The following is a 23,614-nucleotide window of genomic DNA, read 5'->3' on the forward strand; positions in this document are numbered from 1 at the left end:
CAGTGGTCCCACGTAGGATGTGCCTGTGTAGGCTCACCTGCGGGAGGAGAGTCATGGCCACTCTGCCCTCCAGGGGACTGCGGCTCAGGGTAGGAGCCTCTCAGCCAGTGTCTGGACAGAGGGTTCTGTGTCCTTGTTTGTTGTAAATCCCTTGGTGTTACCTCTAACATTTTTGAATGGATATCCCCCCCTCTGCTTATTTATAATATAAATTATTTACCACATTAAAATCCAGGAATGACATTCTTAGAATGAGCAGGAGAACACTGGATGCCTCCCCCCCAATGATCTATTACTTGGAGGATTTAAAATTCTAATGAGAAAACACTCACTCTCCTCACCCTCTTGGGCATCAGCACAAGGTGGGAATCAGCTGCATCCTTTATTTATCCCTCTGAGTTTCCAGAACCTTTCCTTCCAGGAGAAATCTCTGGGCTCTTCGGGAGCTGTGAGTGGTGGCCGTCAGGTAAATCTGAGACTGAAAAGCAAGAGGAAGAGAGATAGAGGAGGAGATGAGAATTGGAGACGGGGATAAGCAGGGGCGTCCCCGTTCAATCACAGGCTGAGAGTCTGGGTTAGTCTCCAGTAAAGCTAAGGACCACCAGGGTCTGGCCCCACTGGCCTTGTCACCTGTTGTGGGGACTGGGGACAGCCAAAACCCCATGGCCACTCTCAGAGAAATCAGGGAGGTGGAAGGGCACCCTTGAGAGCCAGATGGAAAATGGTCATGCTGTGAAATAATAAGATGCCCTTTCCAAAAAGAGAAGACTGTTCCCTTGGTTCTCAAAGACTTGCAAATACTCTGTGTCCTTCTGGAGGCATGCTGAAGCCTTCAGCCTTTGAGGGCAGTAATGGGAGTGCATCTGGGCTCAAAACCATCCAGCACTCACTCCCTGAGGGTGCTGAGGATGACCCGTGTCCACCCCTCGGGTGCTGTGGGGCCTGAAATCCCCTGATCACCGAGGACGGGAGGGGCCTAACAGACACTCCCCTGGACCACTGGGGGCTTGGCTGCTGGGCTACAGTTCTTTATCAGATACATGGTTTGCAAACATCTTGGGCCATTTTGGATGGTGGATTATCTTATTCCTTGCTCCTTTTATACACAATTGTTTTTCACTTTGAGGAAGTCCAATTCATCTATTTTGTCTTTTGTTGCTTGTGCTGTTGGTAGATCTAAGAAATCATGACCAAATGCAAGGTCATGAAGATTTACGCTCATGTTTTCTTCAAGGAGTTTTATAATTTTGGTACTTGCATCTAGGCCTTTGGTCCATTTTGCGTTGATTCTTTATATGGGGTGGGGGGAGGTAAGGGTCCAACTTTCCTCTTCTGCATGTGGGTATCCCATTGTTCCAGAACCTGTGCTCACTGTTCGGGTGAAAATACCTGCAAATGACGTGACCAAAAAGGGCTTAATTCTAAAATATACAAACACCTCATACAACTCAAAAAAGAAATAAAATAGGCAGAAGGTCTAAATAGACATTTCTCCAAAGACATACAGATAGCCAATAGGAACCTGAAAAGATATTCCACATCGCTAATTATTAGAGAATGCAAATCAAAACTACAGTGAGTTATCACCTCATAGTGGTCAGAATGGCCATCATTAAAATGTCTAGAGATTAATGCTGGAAGGGGTGTGGAGAGAAGGGAACCCTCCTACACTACTGATGGGAATGTAAATTGATGCAGCCACTATGGAAAACAGTATGGAGGTTCCTCAAAAACTAAAAATAGAATTACCATATGAACTAGAAATCCCACTCCTGGGCACACATCCAGACAAAACTATAATTCGAAAAGATACGTGCACCCCAGCATTCACAGCAGCACTATTCACAATAGCCAAGACATGGAAGCAATCTCAATGTCCCTCAACAGATGAATGGATATAGAAGATGTGGTACATATATACAATGGAATATTACTCAGCCATAAAACAGAATGAAATAATGCCATCTGCAGCTACATGGATGGACCTAGAGATTATCATACAAAGTGAAGTAACTCAGACAGAGAACAACAAATACCATATGATATCACTTATATGTGGATTATAAAATGAGACCCAAATGAACCTATCTACAGAACAAAAACACACTCATAAATATAGAAAACAGACTTGTGGTTGTCAAGGGGAAGAGAGGGGAGAGGGATGGATTGGGAGTTTGGGATTCGTAGAAGCAAATTATTATATATAGGATGGATAGACAAGGTCTTCCTGCACAGCACAGGGAACTGTATTCAATACCCTGTAATTAACCATAATGGAAAAGAATATGAAAAACATGTATATATGTATGTTTGTATATATGAATCACTTTGCTGTACAGTAGAAATTAACACAACACTGTACGTCAACTATACTTTAATATCAATTAGTTTGAAGGCACTTTTATAAATTAGGTCTTATTTATCTTGTCCTTTCATCCTGGGACAAATGTGTAACAGAAACTAACCTGGATTACTCTGGGATGAACTCATATCACACAGAACTTTAATTGTTGAACAAACCATGAATACGAGTTACTCGATGGGATGTCCTGACCCAATATGAAGTTTGTAAACCTTGTATCAAGCCTGCAGAATCCACTAAATTTGGAAATTCAAACTGAAATGAAGCCACCTATCCCATAACTTCTCCACAACTAGTTATACAACATCAATTGGAAACCATATACAATCAAATGAATGTAGACAAACAACTATAGCCTTCCTTTTTTTGCCTTTTAGATGAAGATGGTACTTAAGGTGATGTCTTGGGCTGTTTCAGGGTGTTACTCAATTTCCTGGGTATCTGCCATGCACACAGGAGGTACACATGTTAGTTAACTTGTTTGTGCAACTATATGAAGGTAGTTAATACCACAAAACTGTATACGTAAAGTGAATTAAATGCTAAAGTCGTGTTGTGTATTTTTAATGACAATGAAAAAAAAGTGTAGCACTGATATTTGTTACAAAACTGAACATTAAAAACATTCTTACTGAAAAAAGCCGTACAGAAAAGGCCACCTAGATCCCATACTCATCTTGTCTACTTCAAATCCATCAAGGTTGTCCAAATGAGTGAGAAACTGGATCAGGATGGAAAAAGATATTTTCATACAGTTGGTACAGTAGGTGAAAGTTGAAGTGGGGCTGAGTATTAAATTATAATGTGGACATCAGGATTTCTTCATTTAGGGGTTATGTGCTGGTTCCTTGGGCAAAACACACTGAGCATTTTGTGTGAAGTGGCAAACGTGAGTACTTTTTCCCATTATTGCAACTTTTCGGTACATTTTAAATTACTGGAAAGTAAATTACTTTTCTAGACAACCATGTCAGTATCATGCCAGAAAATCAGATAAGACGGACATCAAATTTTGTTATAGAGACTAAGACTTACCCAGATCACGTTCAACCAAAGTTGTGATACTTATTTCCCTTGCCAGAGTCCGCATGGTATGAAGAGGCACCATGGGAAGAGTATATTAGTAGCTACCATCTCTTGGGTCCTGTGGATTACCTGGGGTGCAGTAGAAACTGTGAGATTTTAGTATTGCAATTTTTCACATTACTTCAAAAAATATGCTAAAAAATAAATTCAGTAAAGTTGCAAAATATGGAATCAATATACACAAATCAGTTTTGTTTCTATACACTAATAATGAACCACCAGCAAGAAAAATTAAGAAAACAATCCCATTTACAATTCCATCAAAAAGAACGAACTATTTAGCAATAAATTTAACCAAGGACATGAAAGATCTATACTCAGAAAACTATAAAGCATTGATAAATAAACTGAAGACACAGTAGAAAACAATATTCCATGCTCATGCATAGAAAAATTACTATTATTAAAATGTTTGGGAGGGGGGAAGATGGTGGAAGAGTAAGACGCAGAGATCACCTTCCTCCCCACAGATACACCAAAAATACATCTACACATGGAACAACTGATACAGAACACATACTGAACACTGACAGAAGACCTCAGACCTCCCAAAAGGCAAGAAACTCCCCAGGTACCTCGGTAAGACAAAAATAAATAAACAGTGACAAAAGAATAGGGACGGGCCCTGCACCAGTGGGAGGGAGCTGTGAAGGAGGAAAGGTTTCCACACACTAGGAAGCCCCTTCGTGGGGGGAGACTGTGGGTGGTGGAGGGGGAAAGCTTCGGGGCTGCGGAGGAGAGTGCAGCCACAGGGGTGTGGAAGGCAAAGCAGAGATTCCCGCACAGAGGATCGGTGCCGACCGGCACTCACCAGCCCGAGAGGCCTGTGTGCTCCCCACCCTGGGCAGGCGGGGCTGGGAGCGGAGGCTCGGGCTTCGGTCGGAGCGCAGGGAGAGGACTGGGGTTGGCAGCATGAACACAGCCTGCAGAGGACTAGTGCACCACGGCTACTCGGGAGTCCGGGGAAAACTCTGGACCTGCCGAAGAGGCAAAAGACTTTTTCTTCGCTCTTTGTCTCCTGGTGCATGAGGAGAGGGGATTCAGAGAGCTGCTTAAAGGAGCTCCAGAGATGGGCGCGAGCCACGGCTAACAGCGCGGACCCCAGAGATGGGCATGAGACGTTAAGGCTGCTGCTGCTGCCACCAAGAAGCCTGTGTGCGAGCACAGGTCACTATCCACACCCCCATTCCAGGGAGCCTGTGCAGCCCGTCACTGCCAGGGTCCGGGAACCAGAGACAACTTCCCCGGGAGAACGCACGGCGCTCCTCAGGCTGGTGCAGCATCATGGCGGCCTCTGCCGCTGCAGGCCTGCCCTGCACTCCGTGCCCTTCCCTCCCCACGGGCCTGAGTGAACCTAGCCCCCCAATCAGCGGCTCCTTTAACCCCGTCCTGTCTGAGCGAAGAACAGACGCCCTCCGGCGACCTACATGCAGAGGCGGGCCAAATCCAAAGCTGAGCCCCAGGAGCTGTGTGAACAAAGAAGAGAAAGAGAAATCTCTCCCAGCAGCCTCAGAAGCAGCGGATTAAAGCTCCAGGATCAACGTGATGTACCCTGCATCTGTGGAATACCTGAATAGACAACAAATCATCCCAAATTGAAGAGGAGGACTTTGAGAGCAATATTTATGATTTTTAACCCCTTTTTCTCTTTTTGTGTGTATGTGTATGATTCTGTGTGAGATTTTGTCTGTATAGCTTTGCTTTCACCATTTGTCCCAGGGTTCTATCTGTCCTTTTTGTTTGTTTTTTCTTTCTCAAAATTTTTTTCTTAATAATTATTTTTTATTTTAATAACTTAATGTTATTTTACCTTAATTTATTTTATTTTCTATTGTCCTCTTTCTTTCTTTCCACTTTTGCTCCCTTTTATTCTGAGCCGTGTGGATGAAAGGTTCTTGGTGTTGCAGCCAGGAGTCAGTGATGTGCCTCTGAGGTGAGAGAGCCAACTGCAGGACACTGGTCCACAAGAGACCTCTCAGCTCCATGTAATATCAAATGGCGAAAATCTCCCAGAGATCTCCATCTCAACACCAACACCCAGCTTCACTCAATGACCAGCAAGCTACAGTGCTGGACACCCTGTGCTAAACAACTAGCAAGACAAGAACACAAACCCACCCATTAGCAGAGAGGCTGCCTAAAATCATAATAAGGCCACAGACACCCCAAAACACAGCACCAGACGTGGACCTGGTCACATGAAAGACAAGATCCAGCCTCATCTGCCAGAACACAGGCACTAGTCCCCTCCACCAGGAAGTCTACACAACCCATTGAACCAACTTTAGCCACTGGGGACAGACACCAAAAACAACGGGAACTATGAACCTGCAGGCTGCAAAATGGAGACCTAAAACACAGTAAGATAAGCAAAATGAGAAGACAGAAAAACACACAGCAGATGAAGGAGCAAGATAAAAACCCACCAGACCTAACAAATGAAGAGGAAATAGGCAGTCTACCTGAAAAAGAATTCAGAATAATGATAGTAAAGATGATCCAAAATCTTGGAAATAAAATAGAGAAAATGCAAGAAACATTTAACAAGGACCTAGAAGAGCTAAAGAGGAAACAAGCAATGATGAACAATACAATAAATGAAATTAAAAATACTCTAGATGGGATCAATAGAAGAATAACTGAGGCAGAAGAACGGATAAGTGACCTGGAAGATAAAATAGTGGAAATAACTACTGCAGAGCAGAATAAAGAAAAAAGAATGAAAAGAACTGAGGACAGTCTCAGAGACCTCTGGGACAACATTAAACGCACCAACATTTGAATTATAGGGGTTCCAGAAGAAGAAGAGAAAAAAGAAAGGGACTGAGAAAATATTTGAAGAGATTATAGTTGAAAACTTCCCTAATATGGGAAAGGAAATAGTTAATCAAGTCCAGGAAGCACAGAGAGTCCCATACAAGATAAATCCAAGGAGAAACACACCAAGGCACATATTAATCAAACCGTCAAAAATTAAATACAAAGAAAACATATTAAAAGCAGCAAGGGAAAAACAACAAATAACACACAAGGGAATCCCCATAAGGTTAACAGCTGATCTTCCAGCAGAAACTCTGCAAGCCAGAAGGGACTGGCAGAACATGATTAAAGTGATGAAGGAGAAAAACCTACAACCAAGATTACTCTACCCAGCAAGGATCTCATTCAGATTTGATGGAGAAATTAAAACCTTTACAGACAAGCAAAAGCTGAGAGAGTTCAGCACCACCAAACCAGCTTTACAGCAAATGCTAAAGGATCCTCTCTAGGCCTGAAACACAAGAGAAGGAAAAGACCAATAATAACAAACCCAAAACAATTAAGAAAATGGGAATAGGAACATACATATCGACAATTACTTTAAATGTAAATGGATTAAATGCTCCCACCAAAAGAAACAGACTGGCTGAATGGATACAAAAACAAGACCCATATATATGCTGTCTACAAGACACCCACTTCACACCTAGAGACACATACAGACAGAAAGTGAGGGGATGGAAAAAGATATTCCATGCAAATGGAAACCAAAAGAAAGCTGGAGTAGCAATTCTCATATCAGACAAAATAGACTTTAAAATAAAGACTATTAGAAGAGACAAACAAGGACACTACATAATGATCAAGGGATCGATCCAAGAAGAATATATAACAATTGTAAATATTTATGCACCCAACATAGGAGCACCTCAATACAGAAGACAAATACTAAAAGCCATAAAAGGGCAAATCGACAGTAACACATTCATAGTAGGGGACTTTGACACCCCACTTTCACCAATGAACAGATCATCCAAGATGAAAATAAATAAGGAAACACAAGCTTTAAATGATACATTAAACAAGATGGACTTAATTGATATTTATAGGACACTCCATCCAAAAACAACAGAATACACATTTTTATCAAGTGCTCATGGAATATTCTCCAGGATAGATCATATCTTGGGTCACAAATCAAGCCTCGGTAAATTTAAGAAAATTGAAATTGTATCAAGTATCTTTTCTGACCACAACATTATGAGACTAGATATCAATTACAGGAAAAGATCTGCAAAAAAATACAAACACATGGAGGCTAAACGATACACTACTTAACGATGAAGTGATCACTGAAGAAATCAAAGAGGAAATCAAAAAATACGTAGAAACAAATGACGGTGGAGACACGATGACCCAATTAGAGAAAGAAGAACAAAAAACCCCCAAAGTTAGCAGAAGGGAAAAATCATAAAGATCAGATCAGAAATAAATGAAAAAGAAATGAAGGAAACGATAGCAAAGATCAATAAAACTAAAAGCTGGTTCTTTGAGAAGATAAACAAAATTGATAAACCATTAGCCAGACTCATCAAGAAAATGAGGGAGAAGACTCAAATCAATAGAATTAGAAATGAAAAAGGAGAAGTAACAACTGACACTGCAGAAATACAAAAGATCATGAGAGATTACTACAAGCAACTCTATGCCAATAAAATGGACAACCTGGAAGAAATGGACAAATTCTTAGAAATGCACAACCTGCCAAGACTGAATCAGGAAGAAATAGAAAATATGAACAGACCAATCACAAGCACTGAAATTGAAACTGTGATTAAAAATCTTCCAACAAACAAAAGCCCAGGACCAGATGGCTTCACAGGCGAATTCTATCAAACATTTAGAAAAGAGCTAACACCTATCATCTCAAACTCTTCCAAAATATAGCAGAGGGAGGAACACTCCCAAACTCATTCTACGAGGCCACCATACCCTGATACCAAAACCAGACAAGGATGTCACAAAGAAAGAAAACTACAGGCCAATATTACTGATGAACACAGATGCAAAAATCCTCAACAAAATACTAGCAAACAGAATCCAACAGCACATTAAAAGGATCATACACCATGATCAAGTGGGGTTTATTCCAGGAATGCAAGGATTCTTCAATATACGCAAATCAATCAATGTGATACACCATATTAACAAACTGAAGGAGAAAAACCATATGGTCATCTCAATAGATGCAGACAAAGCTTTTCACAAAATTCAACACCCATTTATGAATAAAACCCTCCAGAAAGTAGGCATAGAGGGAACTTTCCTCAACATAATAAAGGCCACATATGACAAACCCACAGCCAACGTCTTCCTCAATGGTGAAAAACTGAAAGCACTTCCACTAAGATCAGGAACAAGACAAGGTTGCCCACTCTCACCACTCTTATTCAACAAAGTTTTGGAAGTTTTAGCCACAGCAATCAGAGAAGAAAAAGAAATAAAAGGAATCCAAATCAGAAAAGAAGTAAAGCTGCCACTGTTTGCAGATGACATGATACTATACATAGACAATCCTAAAGATGCTACCAGAAAACCATTAGAGCTAATCAATGAATTTGATAAAGCAGCAGGATACAAAATTAATACACAGAAGTCTCTGGCATTCCTACACACTAATGATGAAAACATCTGAAAGTGAAATCAAGAAAACACTCCCATTTACCACTGCAACAAAAAGAATAAAATATCTAGGAATAAACCTACCTAAGGAGACAAAAGACCTCTATGCAGAAAATTATAAGACACTGATGAAAGAAATTGAGGATGATACAAAGAGATGGAGAGATATACCATGTTCTTGGATTGGAAGAATCAACATTGTGAAAATGACTCTACTACCCAAAGCAATCTACAGATTCAATGCAATCCCTATCAAACAACCACTGGCATTTTTCACAGAACTAGAACAAAAAATTTCACAATTTGTATGGAAACACAAAAGACCCCGAATAGCCAAAGCAATCTTGAGAACGAAAATGGAGCTGGAGGAATCAGACTCCCTGACTTCAGACTATACTACAAAGCTACAGTAATCAAGACAGTATGGTACTGGCACAAAAAAAGAAAGATAGATCAATGGAACAGGATAGAAAGCCCAGAGATAAACCCATGCACATATGGTCACCTTATCTTTGATAAAGGAAGCAGGAATGTACTGTGGAGAAAGGACAGCCTCTTCAATAAGTGGTGCTAGGAAAACTGGACAGGTACGTGTAAAAGTATGAGATAACATCACTCCCTATCACCATACACAAAAATAAGCTCAAAATGGATGAAAGACCTAAATGTAAGGCCAGAAACTATCAAACTCTTAGAGGAAAACATAGGCAGAACACTCTATGACATAAATCACAGCAAGATCCTTTTTGACCCACCTCCTAGAGAAATGGAAATAAAAACAAAAACAAACAAATGGGACCTAATGAAATTGCAAAGTTTTGCACAGCAAAGAAAACCATAAACAAGACCAAAAGACAACCCTCAGAATGGGAGAAAATATTTGCAAATGAAGCAACTGACAAAGGATTAATCTCCAAAATTTACCAGCAGCTCATGCAGCTCAATAACAAAAAAAACAAACAACCCAATCCAAAATTGGGCAGAAGACCTAAATAGACATTACTCCAAAGAAGATATACAGACTGCCAACAAACACATGAAAGAATGCACAACATCATTAATCATTAGACACATGCAAATCAAAACTAGAATGAGATACCATCTCATACCAGTCAGAATGGCCATCACCAAAAAATCTAGAAACAATAAATGCTGGAGAGGGTGTGGAGAAAAGGGAACACTCTTGCACTGCTGGTGGGAATGTGAATTGGTACAGCCACTATGGAGAACAGTATAGAAGTTCCTTAAAAAACTACAAATAGAACTACCATATGACCCAGCAATCCCACTACTGGGCGTATACCCTGAGAAAACCATAATTCAAAAAGAGTCATGTACCATGTCATGTACCATGTACCTCGTTGCAGCTCTATTTACAACAGCCAGGAGATGGAAACAACCTAAGTTTTCATCATCGGATGTACGGATAAAGAAGATGTGGCACATATATACAATGGAATATTACTCAGCCATAAAAAGAAATGAAACTGAGCGATTTGTAATGAGGTGGATGGACCTAGAGTCTGTCATACAGAGTGAAGTAAGTCAGAAGGAGAAAGACAAATACCGTATGCTGACACATATATATGGAACTTAAGAAAAAAAATGTCATGAAGAACCTAGGGGTAAGACGGGAATAAAGACACAGACCTACTAGAGAATGGACTTGAGGATATGGGGAGGGGGAAGGGTAAGCTGTGACAAAGTGAGAGAGTGGCATGGACATATATACACTACCAAGCGTAAAACAGATAGCTAGTGGGAAGCAGCCGCATAGCACAGGGAGATCAGCTCGGTGCTTTGTGACCACCTAGAGGGGTGGGATAGGGAGGGTGGGAGGGAGGGAGACGCAAGAAGGAAGAGATATGGGAACATATGTATAACTGATTCATCTTGTTATAAAGCAGAATCTAAAACACCATTGTAAAGCAATTATACTCCAATAAACATGTAAAAAAATGTTTATTCTACCTAAAGCAATCAACAGACAGTGCCAGGAAAATTAGACACCAGTCTCCAAAGAACGACACTGGTCACCATCTACACTGCACATAAAACTAACTAAAAGTTCACAGTATTCCACATTAAACACTTTCTCTCCTGAGTCCCCTGAAGATGCACCCCACCCACCCAGCAGTCAGCTGCACAGGAAGATTCTCCACACTTGCTCAATTTTTCCTCTTGTGGAGTCTCCTCACCAGTGGTTCCTGAGAAAACCCAGCTCCTGTCAGTGTGGACAATGCCTCATGGTCCAGAAACCTAGGCCCTGACAGGAGACAAAGCTCCTGTCTGCTTGTCACAGAGCAAAGTCTGTGGACAGGGTGCACCTGTGCCCCCAGGGTCACACAGCTGGGTTCGGCGCCCCCTGTGGGATGTGAGAAAAGTGCCAGGAGTGCCGCACTCACAAACCCAGAGGCCTCGTCTGGGAGGCAGTTCTGCTGTATATGCTAAGTTTGGAAATCCAAACTGAAATGGAGCCAAGTATCTCACTGTATCTTCTCAAAAGATGGTTAAGGAGCAATTAATTACAAACCATATGTAATGAAAGGAATGTAGACACAAACTTTACAACTTAAACCAAAATTCACTCAAAATGCCCATAGACAAATTTAAATTACCAAACTATAAAAATCCTAGGAAAAATAAAGATAATCTACATGACTTTGGGTCTGGTGACCTTATTCAGTAAACCGGAAGACAAACCACAAACTGCAAGAAACTATTTCCAAAACACATATCTGATAAAGGATTTGTACTCAAATTATGCCAACAACGCCATTAAAATCTGGTAAAGATTGAAACACACACCTGGCCCAAGAAGATAAACAGGCAGTAAATAAGCATACAAGAATAAACTCAAGATGCTGGTGGATGCATGTACAACCAACTTTGAAAGACAGTTTGACAGATTTTTCCAAATCAAAAAGTCTCACCTTAGGATCCAAGAAGTATACTTCTTGTATTTAGACAACTGCTTTGAAAAACTGTATTCAAACCAAAACTAGCATCAAGTAATGCACAGCAGCTCTATTCATAATGCTTAAAAACTTAAAGATATCAGTATGTCCTTCTGTAGATGAATTCATAACAAATTAGGTCACATACATGTCAAGGGGAGAATACACCACCCCAAAATATGCCCATTTGACAAAAGGATTATTTTGGACTGATTAGTTTAAGAAACAGCAGACCCAGGAGAATCTTTCAAAACCAAGTAGAAAATGCCCTTTTAAGAGGTAAATTTACATTTATTAAGGATATCTCCATTTGTAAGGGTATGTCCCTCTCTGGACCAGGAACTGAATGATGACTAAATATCAAGAAAAGCTTGTTGGGACTTCCCTGCTGGTCCAGTGGTTATGACCCCATGTTCCCAATGCAGGAGACCAGGGTTCAATCCCTGGTCAGGGAACTAGATCCCGCATGCTGCAATTAAGAGCCCGCGTGCCGCAACTAAAGATTCCACAGGCCGCAACTAAGACCCAGTGCAGCCAAATAACTAAATGTTTAAAAAAATAAAAAAAAAAAAAAGCTTGTCAATGAAATAGGCCTGGATGTAAATCTGTGTAACAACCTTACCCTTGTTTACTGGGCTTTGCCTAATAACATCCCTTAAATGGCTGCCTCCATTCCCTAAAATCTTTTTTTTGTTCTCAGCAGGAGTATTTAAGGTAACGGCTTGGGCCATTTCAGGGAGTGACTCAGTTTTCCTGGGTATCTTTCAAGTATACAGGAGGTACGCATGGTATATATTAAACTTCTGATTGTTTTCTCCAGTTCGTGTCTTTTTCATTACAAGGGGGATCTCTATAAAGAACACAGAAGTGTAGAGGGAAAATTATTTTTCCTCTCATATACATGCAGTGCGATAGTATTCAGAGATATAAAGGAATGGATCATCAACCCGTGCCAAAAAAAAAAAAAAAAAAAAGATGCATCTAACACATTGCTAAGTGAAAGAATCCAGTCTGAAGAGCTACACAGTGTATGACCTCCTTTATATGACATTCTAGAAAGGGCAAAACTGACATGGTAAACAGTTTACGGAATATGTGGCTGAAATAGTCCATATGATACTTCAGTGGTGAATACCTGTCACTGCATTTGGCTACACCCACAGATCTTTACAACCCAACAAGTAAGTTACAATCTATCCAAACTTAGCTACCTAGGATATGGGAGTGTCAAAGACTGCAATACAGAAGGTAACGAAGAAGCTAACTGATTCAGAAATGTATGAAAAAACTCACTGTTGGTAGTGGGACAAACGGGCTGACCTAAGTTAACTTTGGAAATGTACAGAATCTGTAGGCCAAAGACAAAATGTGCCGTACATACACAGTGGACTCTATGTTCTTTCCCAGGAGGGGCAGCAGCTAACAGTACTGAAACTACGATATCAGTCATCAAATGGAACAAGCACTGAATTTCATAAATGACAAATGGTGGAAGCCAGGTTTCTTACCACTGGAGTTGGATGTTACAGTCAAACAAAGGGAGAAGGTTACAATATCCATGTCATAACAGATCCCCTTGGAGATATCAGTATAAACTCTCTTTAGCCTACACATAGTTCCACATGGAAATCTTTGTAATTATGTGTATATACATAGGCTGGGATACATGCATATATTTTGATGTACTGTCAGCTGAGCATATTTAGCTCCCACATGTAAGTTTTTAATACCATTCTCTAATAAAAGGAACAAGGGCTCTTTGAAGAAAGGGCTGCTGCTAGGACTGAGACAGTAAATATATGAAGCAGGATAATCTTAAAATATCAGAAAGTAAAGAAGTACCAAAAATTTTTTAAACCCACAAAAGAAAAAATATGTAAAATGAAAACAAGAGCAAATGGAAGAAGCTCTCAACAGCCAAAGCAAGAATTAACTAAGCAGTCTAATAATGTAGTGCTGGATTATAACCAAAAGTTTACACTAATTATTCACGTGTCCAAACTGGTAAAAATAAATTACACAGTTTTTGATGAATGGTGTCAAATAGAAATCTCCTATGCAGAAAGCTTCTAAACAACGTATATAGCCACTCAGCTGTCCATCAAGGATATGAAGCTAACCCCTCTCTCCTCAAGTGTGGCCTCTGCATTATGACTGCCTCCTACATAAGACACACAGGATGGACATGGGAAAAAATTAACCTCACTGTGGGAAAACCTGACAAACGTTACCTCACCTGGGTGATCAAAATTAAGTATATAAGGGAGAAGTTCCCTTAAGAGCCCGTCCTCTTGATATATAGTGAAGAGGAAGCACTTCACCTCTGTGGTCTGCTTTTTCAAAGCCAAGTCTAACCACGACAAAACCACCAAGCAAATCCCAGCGCCCGGCAGTCTATACAATACCTGAGCAGCCCTCCTCCACGCTGTCAAGGTCATGGAAACAAGGAGAGTCTGAGCAACTGTCAGAGCCCAGAAGAGACTAAACAGACATGATGACCCCATGTCCTCTGATACCCTGGAACAAGGAAAGGTATAACAAAGGGAACGTGAATAAGGACTTCAGTTAATAGTAAAGTATCAGTATTTTGTTCATTATTTGTCATGATTCTGTAGAAAATTAGACAGGAAAAATTAAACGTCAAATAAGAGAAACCTACAGTAACAAACTGGAAATCTAGAGGAAAAGGGGGATTTCTTTGTAAAAACACGTTACCAAAATGGACCCTAAATGAAGGAAAACACAAAAAGGCCAATTAACCACTGAGGAACCTCTTCCCCTACTGGCTATCCTATCACTGTTCCAGGCTTTCCCTCTCCCGGGACAGGGAAGGAGCAGGGACAGAGCTGTTTGCCAGCTCCCCTAGTATATGACCCCACCCAGTGTCTTCATCTCCCCTAGCCACGCCTACCCAGTGAGGACACCTGAGGAAGGCTCAGGGATTACTGACTCAGATGTATCAACTACGACTTTTTCTTTTCCCAGCGACTGGACACACTTACGGAAGTAAAATAAATTAGTATTTATTGTAAGGGTAGAAATACATTAATACTTGCAAGTGGCAAGTTGAAGAATGGGTTTGGACCTGGCAGGTCCAGGGGCTCACACTGTCTCAGTGTGACCTTGCTTCTCTCCAAATCTTTGTCCCGCTCAGTGCCTTTGGGGGACCCCATTCATAGGCACAGGCTCTCTCACTGCACTTGGGCCAACAGCAGTTCTAGGCTGACAACCACTCACCATCCATTTTCCGAGAAAGAGTTCCTCCTTTTCTTGGATTCCAAGAAAGTCAAGGTTTTAAATGCCTTTGATCTGGCTTGGGTTGCATTCTCTCCTTGACCCATCACCAGAAGATGGAAAATGGGACTGGCTAGATGTGGGTTGTAAACCCATCTTCGGGCTGGGTGGAATATGGGGTCATCCTTCTGCAACTGTTTGGACTGGAAGCAGGTGACATATAATTCTCAAAGGAAAATTGAGGCACTTGGGCCAGAGAACAGATGCTGGCTGGGAGAAAACAACAGATTCTATGTCAATGACAGCTCACTGCACAGCACAGAATCTGACACAAAAGGAAGAAAGGGGTTCACTTAGGGTCAGGGGCTGCAGCGACTCATCCAGTGCTCTTACTGTCCCTCCCAAGACTGCAAGAAGTTCTTTCACTTGCTGAAAAGTCAGGATCATTGGTGGTGGTAAACTCAAGTCTCTTTCCTTGGGCATCAGTTCCTCACATCGCAGAGGCTGGCCCAGAACAGCCCATGTGCCCTCAGAAGACACACAGACCTCATTCCTGCCCCTGAGAGGTGGGAGCCCTGAGTTATGCCATCTCCCTGGCCATATTAATTGCCCATCCCTGAAAAACAATACTGCTCCTTTTCCAGTTTCTTCTCTCTCCTTTACTAAGAGGAAGAAACCAAAGGCTAGGGTGGTAAGGACACTTGTGCAATGAAGTAACGGGAGGCTCGAGAATTATTCCATGCCATGGAACCCATAGTTGGCAGGCTTTCCAGAGGCCACATGGATGCATATGGCTCTCCAAGACAATGGCAGTGGCAGTGTAAACCTCACACTGGGAGGTCCAGTTGCTCCCATATCTTTGATTCTTAATGAATATGCATGTCAAAAGTTTCTAACGACTAAAAGGACAGAGGATTGCAGGGCCATGGTCTGCTGCATGGGTGTTGTGTCAGGGCCACACTCCAATGTCTACAGGATTATTACCTCTCTTGACAGCCTATGAGGCCGTGAGCGGGAGGCCTTTTTCTCAGCCACATGCATGTTGGTAGTTGAAACTTCTCAAAGGAATGTCTACACTGCCCAGGTAGCTCTTGAATTGCCCGGCATCATGGTCAGCTCCGTAACTGTACATGAAGGCCTGACAATGCCCAGGTTGGACTGAGCTAGAGGAACACAGTTGCCTGCCTGGATAGTCAGAGGTCGAGGGCTGTCCTGCCTGAGACTTGATCATCTATTCATGCCCACTCAGATGGGACAAAGGATGCCTCCAGTGCCAGGAGGGCCCCACCAGCCCTCAAGAAGGCAGCATCTGGGGGCTGGCAGGTCACTGCACCCAGTCCTGTGTAAATCCACACATGTCCACTGAGTGCCCTCCTGTCTGGGCTGTGCTGGAACCTGGGGCTGCCCAGGTAGAGTAGGGCCAGCATCACCCTTCCCAGGTAGAAGGGCAGAAGGAAACGATGCGTGACTTCTGACACCCTCCCCAATCCTTGACAGAAGTTGAGTTGGATAAGAAACAGTCCTAGACAAGAACAGACAGTTCATTCTTCTCTCAGAGCCCAGGACTGGGGGAAGGGAGGCCAGAAAAACAGTTATTCACCTCAGCTCCCTGACTCCTGTTTGACCCTGGGCAAGTCCTATCCATTCTGGAGGCTTCACAGAGAAGGAGAGGGGAGGGCAATGAGGGCCAATTGTGCTTAAACCTAACTCTAACCTTTACCCTAAGAACCCTAACCTCTAACCGTAACCCCCTAACAATCCTAGCCCCAGACCCCTAGACCCTCGCCACGGATCCCTAAACTCTAATCCCTGACCCTTTAACCACAACCCCCTACCATGACTCTCCAACGATGACCCATAACCCTAAACCGTGACCGCTGAACCGTCACACTGACTCAGCCCCAGGCCTAAAGCCTGGCCTAGTGGGCACCGAGGGATGACTGAATGAACTCTCAAATAAACCAAGGAATTAAATCTTCCCGACCATGAATTTAGCAATGGTTTCTTAGATTCGACAGTAAAGCATAAGTGAAAGGAAAAATAGATAAATTGGATTTCCTCAAAATTACAAACCTTTGTGCATCAAAAGAGGCTATCCAGAAAGTCAAAAGACAGCCCACAGAATGGAAGACAATATTGGCACATTATATATCTCATAAGACTCTTTACCTAGAATGTACCCAGGACTTTTCCAACTCAACAAAAAGACAAACAATACAATTTTTGAAACAGACAAATAACTTGCATGGACTGCTCTCCAGACAAGACATACAAATGGTCAACAAGGACATGAAAAGATGTCAAATGTCAGGAGTCATGATGAAAATGCAAATTAAGGCCACAGTGTGATGCCCCTTCACACACACTAGAATAAAAATAAATTTTTCAATAAATTTTAAAATATGTAAATACAAATAACAAACGTTGGCAACAATGCAGAGAAATTGGAACCCTTAGAAGTTGCTTATGGAGATGTACAATGGTGCAGTGTATGTGAACAAACCTTTAGCATTTACTCAAAAATATAAAATATAATTACCATGTGGTTCAACAACTCCACTCCTAGATATATACCAAAAAAATGGAAAACAGGCATTCAAACAAAAACTTGTACACCAGTTATTCATAGCAGCACTGTTCACAATAGCCCAGGGCAGGGAAGATTTAAATGTCCGTCAGCAGGTAAACGGATAAGCAAAATAAGGTAGATCCATAAGCTGCATTATTCTGTCATGTAAAGGAATAAAGTAAAATTATACAGCCGCTGTGGAAAACTGTGTGGTGGCTCCTCAGAAACATGGAAAACGTATGATCCCTTGATTCCGCTCCAGGGTGTACACCCAGAATATTAGAAAGCAAGGACTGGAACAGATATCTGTACCCCATATTCATAGCAACATTATTCACAATAGCCAAAAGGTGGAAGCAACACAGCACATCCTTCAACAGATGAATGGATAAGTACAATGTAGTATATACGCAATGGAATATGATTCAACTTTTAAAACTAAGGTAATTCTCACACATGCTACAATGTGGATGAACCTTGAAGTCATTATGCTAAGTGAAACCAGCCAGACACGAAAAGGACAAACGTTCTATGATTCCACTAGTATGAGGTATCCAGATAAGTCAAATCCAAAGACAAAGTAGAATAAGGTTGCCAGGGGGTGAGGTGAGTCAGTGTTTAATGGCTACGGTTTCACATGGGGAAAATAAAGTTCTGGAGATGGATGGTGAGGATATTTTTACAACAATGTGAATGTACTTAAGGCCATAGAACTGGATACTTACAAATGGTTGAAATGGGGCTTTCCTCGTGGCACAGTGGTTAAGAATCTGCCTACAAATTGCAGGACACACGGGTTCAAGCGCTGGTCCTGGAAGATAATGCATGTCGCAGAGCAACTAAGCTCGTGAGCCACAGCTACTGAGCCCTCATGCCACAGCTACTGAAACCCGTGTGCCTAGAGCCCGTGCTCCGTAACGAGAGAAGGCACCGCAATGAGAAACCTGCACACAGCAATGAAGACTAGCCCCGCTGGCCGCAACTAGAGAAAGCCTGCATGCAGCAGCAAAGACCCGACACAGCCAAAGAATAGAAAATAATTTTTTTAAAAAGCTTTTAAAAAATGGTTTAAATGGCAAATGTTATGTGTTTTTAATCACAATGGAAAAAATGAATGAAATAATGATCAATGTTACAATGCGGATAAACAGTGAAAACATCCTAAGTGAAAGAAGCCATACAGAAAACCCACCCAGATCATGCTCATCTTGTACACTTTCAATCCAGCAAGGTTTTTAAAGTGAGGAAAAGCCCCAGTGATGGTTCCAAGAAGAGAAAACTGGATTCGAATAGAAAAATACATTTCCACAAAGCTGGGGCAGCTGGTGAAAGTTGAAGCGGGTCTGTGGATAGGATTATAATGTGGAAACCTTAATTATTCCTCACTTTGGGGTTATGTGCTGGTTCCCTGGGAGAGTGGCCCTCCCACTCTCACAGGGTAAAACAAACTGGAGTATTTTGTGAAGGTGGAAAACTTTATACTGCTATTTAAAGTCTTTTATACACTTGAAATTTACTAGAAAATAAAGTACTTATCAAAACAACCATGTCATACCATGCCAGAAATACAGACATCAAACTCTGTTATAGAGGCCAAGCCCTACCCAGATCCAGTTCACCCACAGTGGGGATGCTAATCACCCTTGTAGGAGTCCACATACTACAAGAGGCACCATGGGAAGATTATATTGGGAGCCACTATGTCTTGGGTGCTGTGGATGACCTGGATGTAGATGAAACAGTGGGATTTCTGAATTCTAGTTTTCCACATTCAACCACCAAGAAACTGTTACAACTAAAAAATGAATTCAGTAAAGCTGCAGGATACCAAAAAAAAAAAAAAAAAAAGAAAAATCAATGCACAAAAATCATTTGTGAATCTATACAATGATAATGAACCATCAGAAAAAGAATTTTTAAAAAATCCCACTTACAGTTGCATCCAAAAAGATAACTAGGAATAAATTTAACCAAGGACATGAAGGACCGGCACACTGAAAACTGGAAGACACTGATAGAGGACACTGAACAGATGAAAATAAATGGAGGGGCTTCCCTGGTGGGGCAGTGGTTGAGAGTCCGCCTGCCGAAGCAGGGGACGTGGGTTCGTGCCCCAGTCTGGGAAGAACCCACATGCCTTGGTGCGGCTGGGCCTGTGAGCCATGGCCGCTGAGCCTGCGCTCTGCAACGGCAGAGGCCACAACAGTGAGAGGCCCGCATACCACAAAAAAACAAAACAAAACAAGGGCTTCCCTGGTGGCTCAGTGGTTGAGAGTCCACCTGCCAAAGCAGGGGACACGGGTTCGTGCCCCGGTCCGGGAGGATCTCACATGCTGCGGAGTGGCTGGGCCCGTGAGCCATGGCCGCTGAGCCTGCGCTTCTGGAGCCTGTGCTCCGCACGGGAGAGGCCACAACGATGAGAGGCCCGCGTACTGCAAAAAAAAAAAAAAAGAATACTGTGCAAATATGCATTCTATGGCGGGAATTCCCTGGCTGTCCAGGGGTTGGGACTCTGTGCTCCCACTGCAGGGGGCACAGGTTCCATCCTGGGTTGGGGAACTAAGATCACGCATCCTGCATACTACATGGTGTGACCCAAATTTTTGTTTAATTTAAAACAAATATGCAGCCTAGCCAAATTAATGTACACATTCAATGCAATCCTTACCAAAAGTCCAATGGCATTTTCCATAGAAACAGAACAAATAATCTTAATTTGTGTGTGGATCCACAAAGGACCCAGAAGAGCCAAAGCGACCCTGAGGAAGGAGAACAGGGTGGAGGCGTCTCCCTCCCTGATTTCACACTACATTATGAAGCTACAGTCCCCCAAAAGTGTGGAATTGGCACAAAAACAGGCACACAGACCAGAGGAACAGAGCAGAGAACCCAGGAGTCAACCTACAGGTATGTGGTCAGTTAATGCACAAGAAAGGAGCCAAGAACATATACCAGGGAAAGGACAGTCCCCTCAATAAACGGTGTTGGGAAAACCAGATGCCACACGCCAAAGAACAACACTGCACTCTGTCTACACCACACACAAAAGGGGCCAAAAACCCAGTTTTCCACATCAAGTCCTTCCTGTCCTGGGTCCTCTGAAGACAGACACCCTCAGCAGTCAGCCACGCACAGGAACCTTCGGCCCACTTTTCCTCACCTTCTCCCTCAGCAGCATCACCTCCCGGCAGGTCCTGAGGAGACCAGGCTCCTGTCAGCATGAACTGGACCCCACAGTGTCCCAAAGCTGAAGGCCCAGCGGGTCCTGAGGAGACCCGGCTTCTGTTAGTGTGGACCCGACCCTGGCTTGTCCCGAAGCCCGGCCATCAGCGTGGACTCAGCCCCACGTGTTCCAGAAGCCAAAGCCCCAGCAGATCCTGAGGAGACAGGGCTCCTCTCAGCATGAACATGAACAGCATGATCTGAACAGACATCCCGCCAAAAAAGATATACAGATAGTAAAAGTCATACAGAAACAAGCTCAAGGGCTTCTCTGGTGGCGCAGTCATTGAGAGTCCACCTGCCGATGCGGGGGACAAAGGTTCGTGCCCCGTTTCGGGAAGATTCCACGTGCCGCGGAGCAGCTGGTTCCGTGAGCCATGGCCGCTGAGCCTGCGTGTCCAGAGCCTGTGTTCCACAACGGGAGATGCCACAACAGTGAGAGGACCGCGTACCGCAAAAAAAAAGAAAAAAGAAAAAAAGAAACAAGCTCAATATCATATACCATTAGGGAATTAGAAATTAAAATCATGAGCTATCACAGCACACCTATTAGGACTGCTAAGCTCCAAAACTATGACAATACCAATTGCTAGAGGGTGAGGAAAAAAAGGAACTCTCCCTCATAGCTGGGGGGATGCATGTGCAGCCACTTTGTAAGACAATTTGGCAGTTTTTTCCAAAGCTAAACAAGTCTCACGTTGGGATCCAACAATCACACTTCCAGTATTTAGGCAACTGCTTTGAAAATCTATGTCCAAATGCAAAGAAGGATGCAATTATGAAGAGCAGCACTTCCATAATGGCTAAAAACTTGAAGAAATCAGGATATCCTTCAAAAGATGAATGCATAAGCAAATTGGGGTACATCCATGTCAAAGCGAGTAAAATATGCCACCCCAAAATATGTCTCTCTGGCATAAGGAGAGATGGTCTGCTTTAAAAAAAAAAAAAGGGCTTCCCTGATGGCTAAGTGGTTAAGAGTCCACCTGCCGATTCAGGGGACACAGGTTCGAGCCTTGGTCCGGGAAGATCCCACATGCCGCAGATCAACTAAGCCTGTGAGCCACAACTACTGAGCCTGCACTCAAGAACCCGCAAGCCACAACTACTGAGCCCGTGTGCCACAACTACTGAAGCCCACATGCCTACAGCCTGTGCTCCGCAATAAGAAAAGCCACCACAATGAGAAGTCCGCACACCGCAGTGAAGAGTAGCCCCTGCTCACCACAACCAGAGAAAAGCCTGCACACGGCAACGAAGACCCAATGCAGACAAAAATAATAATTTTTTTAAAAAATCTCAGAAAACTGAGATTGCCGTTTTATGAAGGACATTTACAACAGAGAAATCTCCATTTATAAGGGTATGTCCCTCTTTGCACCAAAAATAGAAGGATAATTAAATATTAAGTAACTCTTTTCAATGGGGAAGTCCTGACTTAAATGTGCAAACAGTCATACCCTTGTTTACTGTGCTTTGCATGATAACCTGCCATCACTGGCCTTCCCCCCTTCCCCAGCATCTTTCTTCTGTTTTTAGCTGAAGACAGTATTTAAGGGGATGGTTTCGGTCATTTCAGGGCGTGACTCAGTTTTCCATGGTATCCCCCCTGTGTTGAGAAGGTATACATGTTATTAAACATCGGCTTTTCTCCTGGTAATCTGTCTTTTATTACAGTGGCAGGGGGGGCCTCAACCAAGAACCTAGAAAAGTAGAGGGAAAATTGTTTTTCCTCCCATACACGTGCAGTGGAATACTACTCAGCAGAAAGGAATGCACCACCAACCTATGGAAAGACATGGATAAATCTTCAGTATATACTGCTAAGTGAAAGACTTCAGTCTGCGGAGGCTGCACACAGTATGACCCCATTGATGACATTCCGGGAAAGGCAAAGCTACGTAGATGATAAGCAGATCATGGGGTGGGGGGTTTGAAATAGTCCATGTGATACTCTAGGGTGGATACCTGTCACTATGCATTTGGCTAAGCCCACAGATGTGCATAGCCCAAGGGGCCAATCATAATCTATTCAAATTTAGTTATTTAGGATGTAGGAGTGTTGCAGGATGGAATACATAATGTCACAGAATCTAAGTGTATTAGAAATATATGGAAACAACTCACTGTAGGGCATGGGATAAAAGGTGCTGACCTAAGTCACCTTTGGAAATGAATGGAATCTGCAGACTAAAGGCAAAATGGACCGTATATAAACAGTGGGCTTTATTCTACGAAGTTCTTTCCAGGGTGTAGTAGCTAACAATTCTGAAACCTCTGCACATGTAACCTGGAAAGGAGAAATGCACAGATAAATGGCAGATGGTGGGAGCCAGGGAGCCAGCCACAGCCTTGCTGTGGGAGTGGAAAGTTACAGATAAGCAACGGAAGAGCCTCTGCCCTCGTAATCCTGGATCTGGGCTTCCTGGGAGGATGTTGACTGGTGGGGGAAACACACAGATCTTCATGCTGGGAAGACCCTGCAGACATAGGAATTTCACACCCCATCTTTCCACCCATACCTGCTGGAAACATTCAGCCCTCCATAATCAGTCAACGTCTCACCCCCAGGCAGATAAAGGAGCATGAGGGTCTTGCTTACCCCTAAGCTGTCCCAGAATCCAGGCCCTGGATGTGGAGCCAGGTTGGGGGTTCCTGGGCCTCTGAATCCAGGCCCTGGGTGTGGAGCCAGGTTGGGGGTTCCTGGGCCTCTGACCAGCAGGTGAGAGGAGGGAGGAAGAC

The 23,614-nt window shown here is 42.8% G+C and overlaps 1 long non-coding RNA gene across 1 annotated transcript in view; it reads right to left on the bottom strand.

Annotated features, from left to right (window-relative positions):
* Nucleotides 1-338: 338 nt before the first annotated feature.
* LOC137218242 (uncharacterized) overlaps nucleotides 339-23,614 on the bottom strand; it is a 60,416-nt gene continuing 37,140 nt past the window's right edge. Inside the window, exon 3 of the long non-coding RNA XR_010940564.1 lies at nucleotides 339-478. This is a non-coding gene — a long non-coding RNA (uncharacterized lncRNA). The remainder of the gene's footprint in view (nucleotides 479-23,614) is intronic.

This window comes from Pseudorca crassidens, unplaced genomic scaffold (assembly GCF_039906515.1).
Source record: "Pseudorca crassidens isolate mPseCra1 unplaced genomic scaffold, mPseCra1.hap1 Scaffold_64, whole genome shotgun sequence".
In the NCBI taxonomy this organism is placed as follows: domain Eukaryota; kingdom Metazoa; phylum Chordata; class Mammalia; order Artiodactyla; family Delphinidae; genus Pseudorca; species Pseudorca crassidens.